General features: G+C 48.1%; 1 protein-coding gene across 5 annotated transcripts in view; it reads right to left on the bottom strand.

Annotated features, from left to right (window-relative positions):
• Nucleotides 1-14,304, bottom strand: part of ELMO2 (engulfment and cell motility 2) — a 1,054,165-nt gene that overhangs the window by 690,923 nt on the left and 348,938 nt on the right. The gene's annotated exons all lie outside the window — the stretch shown is intronic.

The following is a 14,304-nucleotide window of genomic DNA, read 5'->3' as shown; positions in this document are numbered from 1 at the left end:
AACAACACAATGGAAAAGAAATGCATTAATGAAATGAAAAATTTGTTTGTTATATCTCAACACATTTAATAATTTTTAGATATTCATCTAGTGAGTGAATGTTGGTATGATGAATAGCATAATGTTTTTTAGAAACGATTAAAAGGTTCTATATATTTTTATACAAATCTAAATAAAATGAAATAATGATTTGACTTTTGCATCCTTCTGTCATCCTCCTTTAGTTTTCTCTCGCTTTGTCTGGCACCATCCTTGTTGTATTATTATATGTCTCTACCTCAAGGTGCCAGATTTGTTGAGGTTCCCACTTTGGGTTTGGTTGTGTTGTCAACAATCACCAGAGAAGCCCCTGAACCGCCATTTCATATTTCCTTTCACAAATCTGTATTTCCAAAAACATGGACTTCTAATCCCATAAAGCACGAGCAAGATATCTAGAAAACTAGGCAGCCCAATCTGCACTCGTTTGGAATCAGAGTTGCATGGACACTGTTTTCACCGTGACTTTAAGCAGGCAGACTTATTTCAATGGTATTGCATCCTTTCAGCGACACCCGTTTTGACGACAGGATTGCAAAGGGCAAATAAAGGCTTGGGGGCGTCAGGAATACAAACCATAGTTAAATGAAGGAATACATTGGCGATGTTTTTCAGATAAAAACCTGCTGCAAAACACCTGTTAAAACGGGTGCCAATGAAAGGACATAGAACCATTTCAATTGACTGGAACATTCAAAACGCCACAGCAATTATTGTGCTTTTGTTTCTATACTATAAATCCTGGAATTTGTCAGCACTGTATCCTCTCCCAAAGTTAATGCGAGAGATTTCCATTAACCACATCTGTAACTGCTTTTGTGCAGCCCAATTATAAAGCTCCACTCAGGCTTTCCTCCGTGGTAGCACTGCTTATAAGCTGCCATGCCCTCAAGCTCCCTGTTCTTGCATTGCATTCTGAACCTTGTGCAGCTGCAACGGATCGGGACTCTCCCTCTACCTTGCTGACTTTTCTGTTCTGCCCTTTCCTTGCTTTCAGGTCCATTTAGTCTTAAACTTTATTCCATTTGTCAGTATCTGTTTATCTGTCTTCCGTTTGTACTGTTTCCCCTTAGTGCTAGTCCTGTTTTCCACAGCCTTGCTTTGTTAACGTTTGTGTGTTTCCAGTCCAGTGTTCCAGCATGCTTTTGTTACCTATATTCGGTTGCCTTGTATCAGTTCTTTGCCTCAGTTGCCTTGAGCCAGTTTCTTTGTCTCTGTTACCTTGTGCCAGTTCCGTGCTACACTTTACTGCATTCCTTTTTTGTGTCCGCACTCGTACCTCTGTTATTCCTTTGTACAGAGATTGGCTCCTATACCCCTACGAGGCAATCTCTACCCATTCCATGCTCTAGTTTTACCTGTGGTCTATAGTATATATTTCATGTAATGGTGTATTGTGCTCTGCTCCCACAGAAGGCATCTACTGTATTTTCCAGATGGACCCACACCAGCTTGTCTCGTGTAAGTACACTCCTTGTTAGTGGTTTTAGGGTCAGATACAGAAGCCACTCTTGCTGCCACCTTCCAAGAGCTTGCATGCTGTGGTGCCTGTAAGAGTAACTTGCACAGAGGCATAGCGTTTCCCTTATTTCTGTGGGTAGTCCTAGTGGGATTCCTTGTCCAGTACATGGTTCCTATCCCTTCACCATCGAGGTCTGACCTTTCTTCCAGTCCTATTGTTCTGGTATACCTGCTATGTTATTCCTTCTTGTTTATCCTCATGCTGTATGCACTTGCCTGTCCTCTTATATCAGCATAGCCACCCCAAGCCTACCTGCGTGCAATGTTGGTGTTTAGTTCATGAGGTCTATCAAATAGTAGACCTGTACGTATTTCCCACATTTTGATCAATATTTCCCAGCCATGGCTAAACAGACCCAAAGCTCAGAGACCATTTAATTTCTAAAACTCCACAATGAAACATATGTCATTGCCTTTGGTGTCCCTGTGTACATTCTTATTCCAGAAACTAGAACAGTTTCTGGAAACGGCAGGCATTATTTGATCCACCCAAAAAAAGTACATTTAGAAAAAAAGACAGCTTTTTGGTGAAGCTACTCACACCTTTATCAATAATGAGCTTTGTGATATGTACAAGTCTTGCTCCTGAAATGCATTCACTATTCCAGCACTTAACAGTTAAACAAAAGGTGATCACTTTCGTGACCCACCTCACACCACATTATAGCACAAGCTCTGAAAGCGCAGTGCCAGTTGCTGATCAAGCAGAGAGCTTAATTTAAAAATCATGGGTCCTATCCACATAGCCCTTAACAGACTAAAACCAAGATTATTTACAGGCAAGGTTGTTGCTAGCCTCAATTGTGGCTTGCCAAAACGTCCAGTCCCTTTGCCTACAGGAGGACCTCAGTAGGTTACACCTCAAAACACAACAGACCAGGTCTGGTTCTACCAGCCATGTTAGACTCTCTACCTACTCTCACTACAGAAAACAAGAAAATATCTTACAGTTTAGAAAACATTTCTCATTAACTTCACCTCGCTGATAATCACTCATAATATTTCTTGAACTTGAGATTCGTAATGCTAAACCAGAGACAAAGGGGACACCTGAGGCACATTTTGTTTTAACAATTGCCTGGCAGCGTAGGTCACACACACTTGGGCAATGGATTGTTTCAACTCCCAAAATTAGGGTCTATGCACAAATCAAAAGGGTCAAAAGCAACCCTCGAAATAAATTTGAAAGTATGTATGCTTTCTTTCAAAGCTTTTGATCATTTCAATACCTTACATTTTGAATGCCCTTCAACAATCTGTAAATGGCAGTCATAATTGACATTTTCCTCCTGGGAATCAAAGAACAAAACATCTGGAAATTATTTTGTTTAAAAAATCAGTATCGTTTTCTCTTCCTTGCCAGTAGGCTTGAGGGCAAGTTGTCCGATTACGTGCTGATTTTCTGACAAATGCCATCTTAGCCAGAAAGCAACAGATACAGATACATGGTTACTGCACTCCAGGTTGCAATTCAAAAGTCTCTGTCGTCAACAAATGTCTCTGTGGATTATCTCCCAAATATCAAATATTACATGCAACCTCCCTTCACGGCCACTGGGAACGGAGGACTCAATCCAACTCAACATCCCATACTCCAACTGCAAAAACTGAGGCCCCACACAGTCCAATGCTCTCTTTGGATGGGAGATCTTCACCAACTCCCCTCTTCATATCTGAGCTCAAAATCCACTTGTGCAATATGTTTCCTCCCCCTGCTGGTCATAATCTCTGGAGGTTTAGTCCACAGAAACATTTGTTTGTGGTGTCCAGGCTCACAAACAAATCAAAAACAACCTAGAACTCCTCAAAAGAAATCGGGGATTATCTGTATGGGAGCTAACACCTAGTCTATTCTAAAAGTGCAAACAAAAGGTTCCTGTGAATAGACTACACAGTATGTGGACACTGACAAGAAGACTGACAAGAAGACTAAGCTTTAAACGTTTGAACAATTCTCCTCCAGCCCATAGAAATCCTAGCAAACTACAAACTATACCACTGCCACCTCAAGACACAAGCTATTAGAAATATGATGCTACGTACTCCACAATTTCCATCCAGAAGAACCTCCAGCCCCTGGGAATTGAGGAGGATCACACTACCTTGTCAAGTTGATGACTTAGGACCATGAGTTTACAATTGAACCCCCATTACAGAACCAACTCCCTTAGCAAAAAAAATAGTCCTAAAGCCTTTTATAAAGAAATTTCTAGAGAAATTGCTTTGACCAAATTAAGATTTGACTGGTCTTTAAAAAGCAACTTATCAAACTAAAGCCTTAGTTCTAAAAAAGAAATTAAGCACACTTCCAAATTCTGCGAAATGGCAAATATCCACTATCCAAACACGGACATCGCCAAAAACAATACCACAAAGCTCTATCTGAACAACATGGACTTGTGACCACTGTGGTGAATCTCGCAATGTCATTGCTCCCTCTCCGGAGAAACTCTCTTCCCATATGGCACCTGTTACCTGATCCCGATCCTGGGGGTGGCTGCCTAAGGGAGGACCATATTTGGGGAGACAATCCTCATGGGAGGGAAGGAGACTCACTGGCAGGAACATGGTATCCCACTTCCCACTCAGGGTATGAGATCAACTCCTTGAATTCCGAAACATGTATGGCATGTTGTGATATAGATCCAGTCCATACACTTTGCACTGACAGAAGGGCTCTTTCCTATACTTTTTGCAAAAAGACTGAAACAAGGAAGAGCACGAGAGAAATGCAGAGCATTGAAGCTGCAGAACTAGAGAAGCGCTATAGTGGTTGGATGGGTCCAATAGTTTCCGAGACACTTAAAACCACAGGCACTGCGGGGCGTGGCTCGGAGCTGCCACGTACGGCATGGCTTCCTAGGAGCTCCTGTCTGGCCCAATGCGCCGCAACTAATATCTCCGCTCCTAGACCCCGTTAAGTGATACAAGTTAAATATACTGCGTTGGAAGTTCTCCTGAGGGTGTTGTTTGAGGGGGGTCCCCGTGCTGTGGCCGATTTAGCATGGTTTTGGCTTTCTTACTGATCGGGACCCAATCGAGACCAAGATGGCCGCCGCACACCTCAACGCGAAGTATTCGCAACAAGGGTAAAGGGCAAATTATCTAAACACGTCCTCGGCCGCCGAAAGCCCTTAGCACGCTCTCCTGCACAGTTACGAACGCCCCAGTCTCGAATTCCAAGCAGCGCAAGACAGCACCATACCTTCCGACGTCGACTGATCAGCGGTCTGCCTCCCAGAGTCGTGGCGGGATACGGAACTCTACAGCACAGTGCCGCAGAGTCACCTCAGTCCGTGGTCCCGGGGCTCCTTACCTTTGACTGCTGACACGGGTTCTGGCCCGTACCCGGAGGAGCGCCTGCCATGGGTGGTGACGCCTCCTGATGCCTCACTGCTCCCGCCTAACAGCGGCTCCTCGCGTCTGACGGCAGGGGACTTCGACTCTTCGCCGGGGAGCTGCCCCGGAGCCTGCAGCGGGATCTCCGCCTCGGGATCACCACCAGATCTAGCCCCGGAGGGGCCTGCCCGCGGAAGGGATCACCACCCGGTGCACGAGTGAGGACGAGCCACACCATCAGCGGGGCTGACGGGAGCTGCAGTTCCCCCTTCCCCCCGCAACTGGTCACCCGCGGGGTGGGCGCTGTGGCGGCCCCAGCCCGTTAAGCCCGAACCTGGAGGAAGGAGGCCTTCTGAGACGGAGAGGGGTTCTGCTCCCGCCAGAATCCACACCTGCTCACTTTACATAAGGTGAGGAGTCGGGAGGGACAGGGGGTCTCCATTGACCCGTGTGGGACCCGTAAACTACTTTCAAGCACCCTTCCCCCAGCATCAATGGACAATTGCCATTTAATCCCGCCTGGCCCAGAACCCTGCCAACATCGTCTCCTCCTATTCAGCCTCCTTACTGCTGCTCCAAGACCCATCATGCAGCGCACTGACCTCCAGACTATCTAGCAGGAACTAAATCCCTGGGGCACCCTTCTTCCCTACTCCCCATTGGTGTCGGCCCGGTGGGGATTGGGTGCGTGGGGAATCAGCGCAAAGCCTATTGTACGAAAAAGAAGCAGAACCGCCACGCAAGAAGTGCGGCTATATAGGTCCTCCAGTGGCAAAATGTCAAGAAGCCGGAAAACGGCCAAACAAACAGATATTGCCACCCTTATGGCTAACTAATCCACTGAAAAATCTAGAAAGATGGACCCGCAAGAGGACTCTTCCAAAAACACTACACCCTCCTCAGCCGCGCCTGACCAGAACCCATCACAAGCGGCCACGAAGGCTGCTCTTCAAGACCTTTTATCAACATTAACCAGGGAAATCCAAAAAATTACAGAGGAAGTAACAGAGAAAATCAACTCTCTGGACAAAAGAGTAGTGGAGGTAGAACGCCGAACCACCAAACTGGAATCCGAGGTCTGCGATCAAAGATTTGAAACCGAACATGACAGGGACAGAATAGCAGCCCTGGAGGCGAGATGCACCATCCTGGAAGCAAAACAAGAAGATGCAGAAAACCGATCGCAAAGGAACAACATCCGCATATGAGGTATTCCATCCTCTATCCCAGACGCAGACCTGAAAACCTATGTCTCGGATCTACTCCGGTTCATAATCACCCTCCCAGATGACTCCCCTCTGGAGTTGGATCAGGTGCACAGAACAATCCTGAGGAGGACATCCACGTTTCCCCCTGATGTCCTAGCGAGAGTACACTTTTTCCAAATAAAGGAGGAGATCATGCGCGAAGCGAGACAGATGCGCCAAATCACCTTCCAAGGAACTACAATATTGCTATACCAGGACTTGGCGAACTCAACTCTCCAAAAACGGAAAATTATGCGTCCATTAACAGAATGGTTACGCGAAAGGAAGATCCCATACCAATGGGGATTCCCAACATCAGCGAGATTCACATGGGAGGGATCCCAGAAGCAAATTCAGTCACTGAAACAGGCAGACAAATGTATGGGTCGTAGGAGGGCAGAGGAGGATTCTGAACCCTAAGATCCAAATCAAACCACGCCCCCAAAGCAAGCCCTCGGGGGGCGTTAGTCAAAAGCCAACAGACGACACAGACCACGGGGTCCCCCTAAGAAAGATATCAACACGGGATGAGGAGATTCCAGTATCGCCAGTGATCACAGACTCTCCGGCCACAGGCAATTATTCCTCCTGAACTATACCGAGGCAATCCCTCAGGGAAAATTATATACAACTATTTTACCAACGTGAGAGCACTGCTTAATTATCAGCATACTTCATTTCGGCCGCCCAGTTAGCCAACAGCAAGCGCATTGGTGCCACCAGTTTTCCCAGTGGCAGTAGGATGACGTTTCTCCTACCAGTTCATTACATGGAGGGGGCAGAGGGAGGGAGGGAGGGGGAAATGGGTTTCAAATGGACCAATCAAAAGTTTGGGACTCCAACCATCTCAAGCTTCGTCCTCTCGATCAATGCTAGAGCATACAACAGCAACAGCTAGACACATTCAACACCGACAGTTACACAACACGCCTAACAAGCTCACGGCTCCAGGTGAGGGTCAAAGTACAATGCATAGCCAACACAAAAGTACCAGGTGATGGCTGACGCAAGCGAAATACGAATCCTCTCCTGGAACGTCCAAGGCATTAACACACCAAGAAAGCGTCGGTCAGTGGAACACAGATTGGGTCAATTGACCGGGGACATTGTACTATTCCAAGAAACCCACTTACTACAAGAAGATGAGCACCGAATAAAATTTAACAGATATAAAAAAGCCTATTTTGCCACAGCAGGAAAGAAGAAGAGAGGGGTAGCCATATTATTAAGCGACAGAGTCCCCTTATCAAAGATCACAATAAAAAGAGATCCAGAGGGTCGCTTTCTCTTACTTAAAGGCCTGTTTGAAGAACTCCCCATCACAATCGTCACTGTCTATGGCCCCAACTCATCCCAATCCAGCTTCATCTCAGACTCCTGGCTTTTCGCGAAGGACACCTTATCGGCTGTGATTTTAACTCCATGCCAAACCCACAATTGGACAAGACTCTTCCCCCCACAAATGCAGACTATGCACAAGCTCTATCCCTAGTCAAACTGTTCAAAGAAACCGAGACTGTCGACGCCTGGAGACTATTCAATGGCACTTCACGAGACTATACTCACTATTCTAATGTGCATAAAGGAATAGACCTGGTCCTAATATCCGGAGTGCTGTATCCATGCCTAAATACTGCAGAAATTCATACCTGCATGATATGGGATCACACCCCAGTTTCCGTAAATGTAGCCATATCGGGCCAGAAAAACCCAATACAGAGGTATTGGAAACTGAATGACTCCCTACTACTAGACGAATGTATCAGATCCGAAGTGGAGATCACAATATCCAACTATTTCAAAGAAATGGGACGCAATGAAAACTGTAGTCAGAGGATCTCTGATTGGTGCAGGGGCGGAATAGAAAAGGATATCGAACATTGCAGCAACCAAATTGGCAGCTGAAGTGAACCAACTAAAAACTGAACTGAAAGTGCGCCATACCAGGAAAACAGAGATCCTTGAAGAAGGCTAAAATAGCTCTGGAAATGCACTACGCCGACCGAACAGCCAAATCGTTAGCATATACAAGACAGTTCTACTACAGTAAAGGGAATAAAGCAAACAAAGTCTTAGCACAGAAGTTGAAAAAGATTCACAGCCGAAACAATATCCTTAAGCTACGGGGAGAAGATGGGCAACTACACTACTCCGAGATAGATAAAATTAATGAATTGGTTAGACACCATAAATCCGTAATGTCCGGAGACCCTACGGTTCTAGACAACTTGCCAGAATACCTGAAGGCTATACCCCCCCTAAAACTCAACACAGTTGGAAGCCCTGGAAGCCCCCATCAATATTGAAGAAATCATCGAAGCCATCAAATCTCTCAAATCTACGGCGCCTGGAGCAGTTGGCTTCTCCGCAAACATTCACAAAAAATATGCCAGCATTCTAACACCCCATATGGCTGCCTTATTCAATTCCTTCATATCTGCAACATTGGTCACTGAATCAATGGCTGAGTCACTTACAATTCTGCTACCTAAGCCCGGGAAGGACCCCGAATCACCTGACTCTTACCGCCCAATCTCACTCTTGAAGAATGACGGCAACATTTTTGCCAAAGTTTTAGCCAGGAGACTAGGGGCGGTTCTCCCATCTCTGATCGACCGAGATCAAACAGGCTTCATCCCGGGAAGAGGGACTCACGACAACATCAGGCGGACAATATACATAATTGAAAGCACCCACAAAATGAAGGTGGGAATGGCCGTTCTTACTAGATGCCCACAAAGCCTTTGATCGGGTGGACTGGGGGTACATTCTAACAGTTCTTGAGCATTTCGGCTTTGGCCCTAATTTTACACCATTGGTAATGGCTAATTATCAAGCTCCCAAAACACAACTGCGGGTCAATGGCATTAGGTCGGGAAGTATACATATATCCAGGGGCACTAGGCAAGGATGCCCACTCTCACCTCTTATTTTTGCCCTATCTATGGAGCCTTTTGCTGCTAGGATTAGGCAAAACAATAGAATAACAGGGCTATCCGTGGGAGACCAAGAATATAAAATTGCATTATATGCAGATGTTTTAATTACAGCATCAAACTTGGCAACATCCCTAGAAGCACTATGGGAAGAAATCAAAGCTTTTGGCGACCTATCAGGGTTTAGGGTAAACCTGGCCAAATCCTCTGCCTTAGCCATTAACATCTCCACACAGGAAAGAGTCCAATCCCATGGGCATCAGGAGCAAGCAAATACCTTGGGGTGAACATTACAAAAGACCCACTGCGCTTGTACTCAAGCAACATCCCGCAACTAATCAGTGACCTTCAAAACGATCTTAAAAGGTGGAAACAGCATGAAATCTCGTGGTTCGGACAAATAACAGCCATTAAAATGAATATAATTCCCAGATGGCTGTACCACTGCACAGCATTACCAATCCATATCCCAGGCCCGGCTCTAAAGGCCCAACAAAAGAAAATACAAGAATTTGTCTGGGGAGGGGGGGGGGGGGTGGGTCCCGAATCGGTAAGCGCATTATGTTGAGGGGGAAAGCACAGGGAGGGTTGAGAGCACCCGATCTGGCCAGATGCACACTAGCTGCCCAACTAACACTACGCATTCTCCTGGGCACAAGAGGAAGATCCCCGAAATGGACACAAATCGAAGAGAGCTGGTCCCCGGTCACGCCCTCTAGCCTACCACACTGACCAAACAAAGCCACATGCACATAGCGGTCCCCTCCTATCTACGTTAGCAACAGTCCGATGCAGGAAAACGGCAGCCCGTAAATGGGGCCTCCGTGGATCTCTTGGTCCCCTGACCCCCAATTGGAATAATCCCGACTTCTCACCAGGAATGTCCCCGTCCTGCTTTCGGGCTTGGATAGAGGATGGGCTGGGATAAACTAGGCAGTTTCTAGAAGAAGGAGCCCCCATCTCGTTTGAGAGATGTAAAACAAAATTCGGGGTTGGGGAGCGTGAGAGATTCCGCTATACCCAAATCAGGCACTGGATGTCCCATAGGGTAACCCGAGAAAAATGCTCCAGAGAGCTAACAGGGCTGGAGCTTTCATTGACAACACCAACCAAGAGAGGTAGGACCTCAACCATCTATCGTCTACTAGACAGGGCAGATCCTGGGAAAAAAGAAAGATATATGCTGGATTGGGAAAAGGATCTGGGGCGAGAGATCGAGGTGGAAGAGTGGGGGAAAATATGGCCAAGATTACACAAAAGCACTCAATGCGTTTCAAATAGGGAAGGGGGATATAAACTCTGTTATAGGTACTATGTCACCCCAGCTCAAATCCATAAAGCCAACCTGAAGATCCCTGGAACCTGCTGGCAAGGGTGCCCGGTCCCTGGCTCATTATTCCATATGGTATGGACATGCCCGAAGGCAGAGACATACTGGAGAGAAATATTAAAACACATCAAATAAATCTCCGGTCACTCAATACCTTGGGACCCAGGAATAATTTTCCTGGGCAAAACAGGAGGCGGCGCATTTCCAATCTCCGGTCAAATCCCCCTTCTATGCACACACCTTCTCCTGGCAGCAAAAATCGCAATAGCCCGACTATGGAAAAATGGTCCCTCCGTAGCTCTATGGTGGTCTAAATGCTGGGACATAGAAGTGGCTGAAAAAAATCACAGCAATAAGAACGGGCTCCCTGAATAGAATAGAACCATGAACATATGGGACCCATTCATGGACTACGCAGCTAAATTCCAGCCCTCACCAAGAGGCAAACGCTCACCGACATCCTCGGTCGTTCCCTCGCCAGACCTATGGACTCTACATATGCTCTCTGTGCACTTTCCTTTCCCTTCTTCTCTCATTAATGATGGCACCCCGTGGGACAACCTCCTGGCCTCCTTCCACTCCTCTAAGGTCAACATTAATGTTTATGTGAATGGCACCGTCCTGGTCCAAGGCCCTCAGGCCAACCTTCACCTCTTCGATAGACGCTTCCCGCGCCTCATCAATTTCCGTTGTTCTCCTGGTGTCCCCTCTCCCACCTCCAGGGCTTCCTCGCCTCCCCCTGCTGCCGCCTCCTCAGCTACCTTGCCCTCTCCTTCGCTCTCTGTCCCCCCCCCCAGGCTCCTTCTACACCTCTGCAGGGCGTACCTCTGATATGTACCCCTCTCCGGAAGTCCTTAAAGGACGGCATCCTTCTCCACATTGCCACTTTTAACCCTCGCTCAGCTGTCAAAACACTCCTCCGACATCTGCCGCCTTCTAGAAGAACTTGACCTCGATGTCCTTGGTCTCACAGAGACATGGCTCACGACCAGCTCTGTCACAAGCTTTGACACACTCCTCCCTGACGGCTACAAGATTGTCTCCACGCCCAGGTCCAACCGCTGCGGAGGGGATGTAGCCCTGATCTGCCCCGAGTGGATTCCTGCCTCTGTCATTCCTACACAGGCCTACTGCTCTTTCGAATGCCTCATATGCAAGCTCTCTCTCTCCCCTAGCCATTCCCTTACTGTGGCTACTATCTATCGGCCACCTGGTCAGATCTCCTCCTTCCTCTCTGGGCAGACCTCTCCCTCTTCACTCCTGGTCTCGACCACTCAACTCCTCCTTCTTCTTGGATGCCTCCGGTCCTCCCTCTGGACTCTTTCACGACCTCTGCGACTCTCTCTCACTCACTATTCTCCCCTCTGGATGTTCTAATCTCATCAGACCTTCCCCTTTCTGTCCCTTTCACCACTCCTCTCTCTTGGAGTGATCACTTTCTCCTTTCCTCCCATCTCACCCTCTCTACCCCCACAGGCCAAGCCACTTCCATCACTGCCACCCACCTTCTCAATCATCAGACCCATGAAGGGCGCATCAGTTGAGGCTTTCTCCGCCACTTTCTCACCCCTCCTTCCCCCTTTGGCTGTCTATCACCCTGACACAGCCCTTTCCACGCTCCACCCTGCTATATCTGATAATCTTGATATTCTTGCCCCGGTCATGAGAAGCCGCCTGAAGCCCAAAACCAAGTGCAACTCCTGGTACGACTCAGACCTCGTCACCCTTAAACGCAAGTGCAAGGTGGCCGAGAGGAAATGGCATGCTTCATGTACATCCTCAGATAAACTGGCCTGCCGCCTGCTCCAAAGGCAATACCGGCTCTCTGTCCTCACCAATAAGAGAGCTCATATCCAAGCCCACGTCTTTGCGGCATCTAACAACTTGGCCGAACTCTTTAAAATCTGCAAGGAACAGGTTAGTCCTGCCGTAGTCTCTACCTCTACTGTCCCTTCCCAGGCCCTTTGCACGGCACTGGCTTCTCACGTCACCTCTAAAACTCAGGACATCCTGTCCTCACTCTCCTCCTCTCCCACTACGCCCTGCTCTTCCTCTGGCCCTTCTGCAGCCACCTCTCCTCCCTCCTTCTCTGCCTTTCCCCTGTTCTCTACAGACAAGGTTTCTAGACAAGTCCGATCTATGAAAGTCTCGTCAAAACAGGTTCACCCCTGTTCCTCCAAAACCATCAAGGACCACACCGACTCCCTGGCTCCTGCCCTGGCTGACTTCTGCAACCACTCCTTCGCCAATGGAGTCTTCCCACCCCCCCTGAAGCACTCCCTTGTGCACCCTCTTCTTAAGAAACCCTCTGCCGACCCCTCCTGCCTGGTTAACTATCACCCAATCTCCCAGGTCCAACTTGGGTCCTTCCTCTCCGCTATCTTTTTCTCTACCTGTGGTGTTCCCCAGGGGTCTAACCTCTCTCCCTGGCTGTTCAACCAATACCTGGCACTCATTGCCCACCGCATTGCAGCTCTCTGCCTCAACTTTCAGTGCTATGCGGATGACAACTCGGCTCATTTTCAGGCTACCTTCGGCCACCTCTTCCCCATCCCTCATCTCTGACTGTCTGCTATCCAGGAGTGGTTTGCCGCCAAAGACCTGTGCCTTAATGCCAGTAAGACAGATTCTCCTCATCGGCACACTCGCTCCCTCCTTTCCTGTAGATCTCTGGCCGGCCTCTCTTGGCCCTCCTCCTGCTCCCACCTGCAAGGCAAATAACCTCGGGGTAACCTTCGACTCCACACTTTCCTTCTCTCCTCACATCTCTGACGTCTCTAAGAAGTCACACTACCAGCTGCACCTCCACAGAGATATTCTTCGTTTCCTCTCCTTCCCCCAGAAACTCACTGTCTCCAGAGCTCAGCTTCTCTCTAGGCTGGACTACTGCAAGAGCCTCTTTCTAAATCTGCCTGCCTCTACTCTCCGGCCTTTGCAACTCATCCAGAACAGGACTGCGAGACTTGTCCTTAGCCTCAAGCCCAGGACAAGCCCTGTGTTTCTCCAGGACTGAAATCTCTGCACTGGCTCCCAGTGGCTGCGTGAATGAAGTTCAAAACCCTATGCATTGTCCACAAGGTCTTATGGGGCCTGGGGCCTCAATACCTTCAACTCTCTCTTCTAAATATCTTCCTTGTCGAGCTCTTCGCTCATCCGCCTCCAACTCCCTCAGGGTCAGTCGCTTCTCCAAGCAACGAGTTGGTGGTAGATTCTTTCTTCGGCTGGGGCCTCCCTCTGGAACAGCCTCCCTTAAACTTGAGGAGTACCATCTCTGGTTCCGGAACCACCTCAAAACCTTTGTCTTTGCTTCTGCTTGTTCTCCTCCTCTCCCCTGCTGACCTCCTGGCTGAAACCGGAACTGTACTGGTTACCTGGACACCCTCGGATCTCGGGCCCAGGTCCCTCCCCCGCCAGTCACACACACCTGCAAAGCCTACCTGGCAACCCCCGCACTTGGGGCCTGTTTCTGTAGCCCTTCAGTCCCACCACCAGCACTTGACACCTGATGTCTGCACTTACCTTGGCACTTGCCACCTGCTGGCTGTTACTTTTACTTATTGTTATTATTCTATTACCATGTACTGCACTGTCCCTTTCCCCCATCCCATGCACTTGCGCGATCCGAATGACACCTGGCCTAGTAGGATCGCTGTCTGTGCACCCTATGTTCCCCCTCCCTTGCCTCGTCGTGCCTTGAAAACACTTGTGTATAGGCGCATTATAAATGTCATACCATATCCATTGAACTATTGTGTTTGTAAACTATAAAGTGTCTGAAGAACTCAGTGGAAGGGAAACACCTCCTGAGAATTTTGAGTATGAACTGAAAAGAATCAGAAACTCAGGGGAATGGGACCCACCTCTCGAGGACTGTGGTACTTTGATTATTTGT

The sequence above is a fragment of the Ambystoma mexicanum genome, chromosome 3p, assembly GCF_040938575.1.
Source record: "Ambystoma mexicanum isolate Mex_15411 chromosome 3p, UKY_AmexF1_1, whole genome shotgun sequence".
Lineage (NCBI taxonomy): Eukaryota > Metazoa > Chordata > Amphibia > Caudata > Ambystomatidae > Ambystoma > Ambystoma mexicanum.
This window is presented reverse-complemented; position numbering and strand designations above follow the sequence as displayed.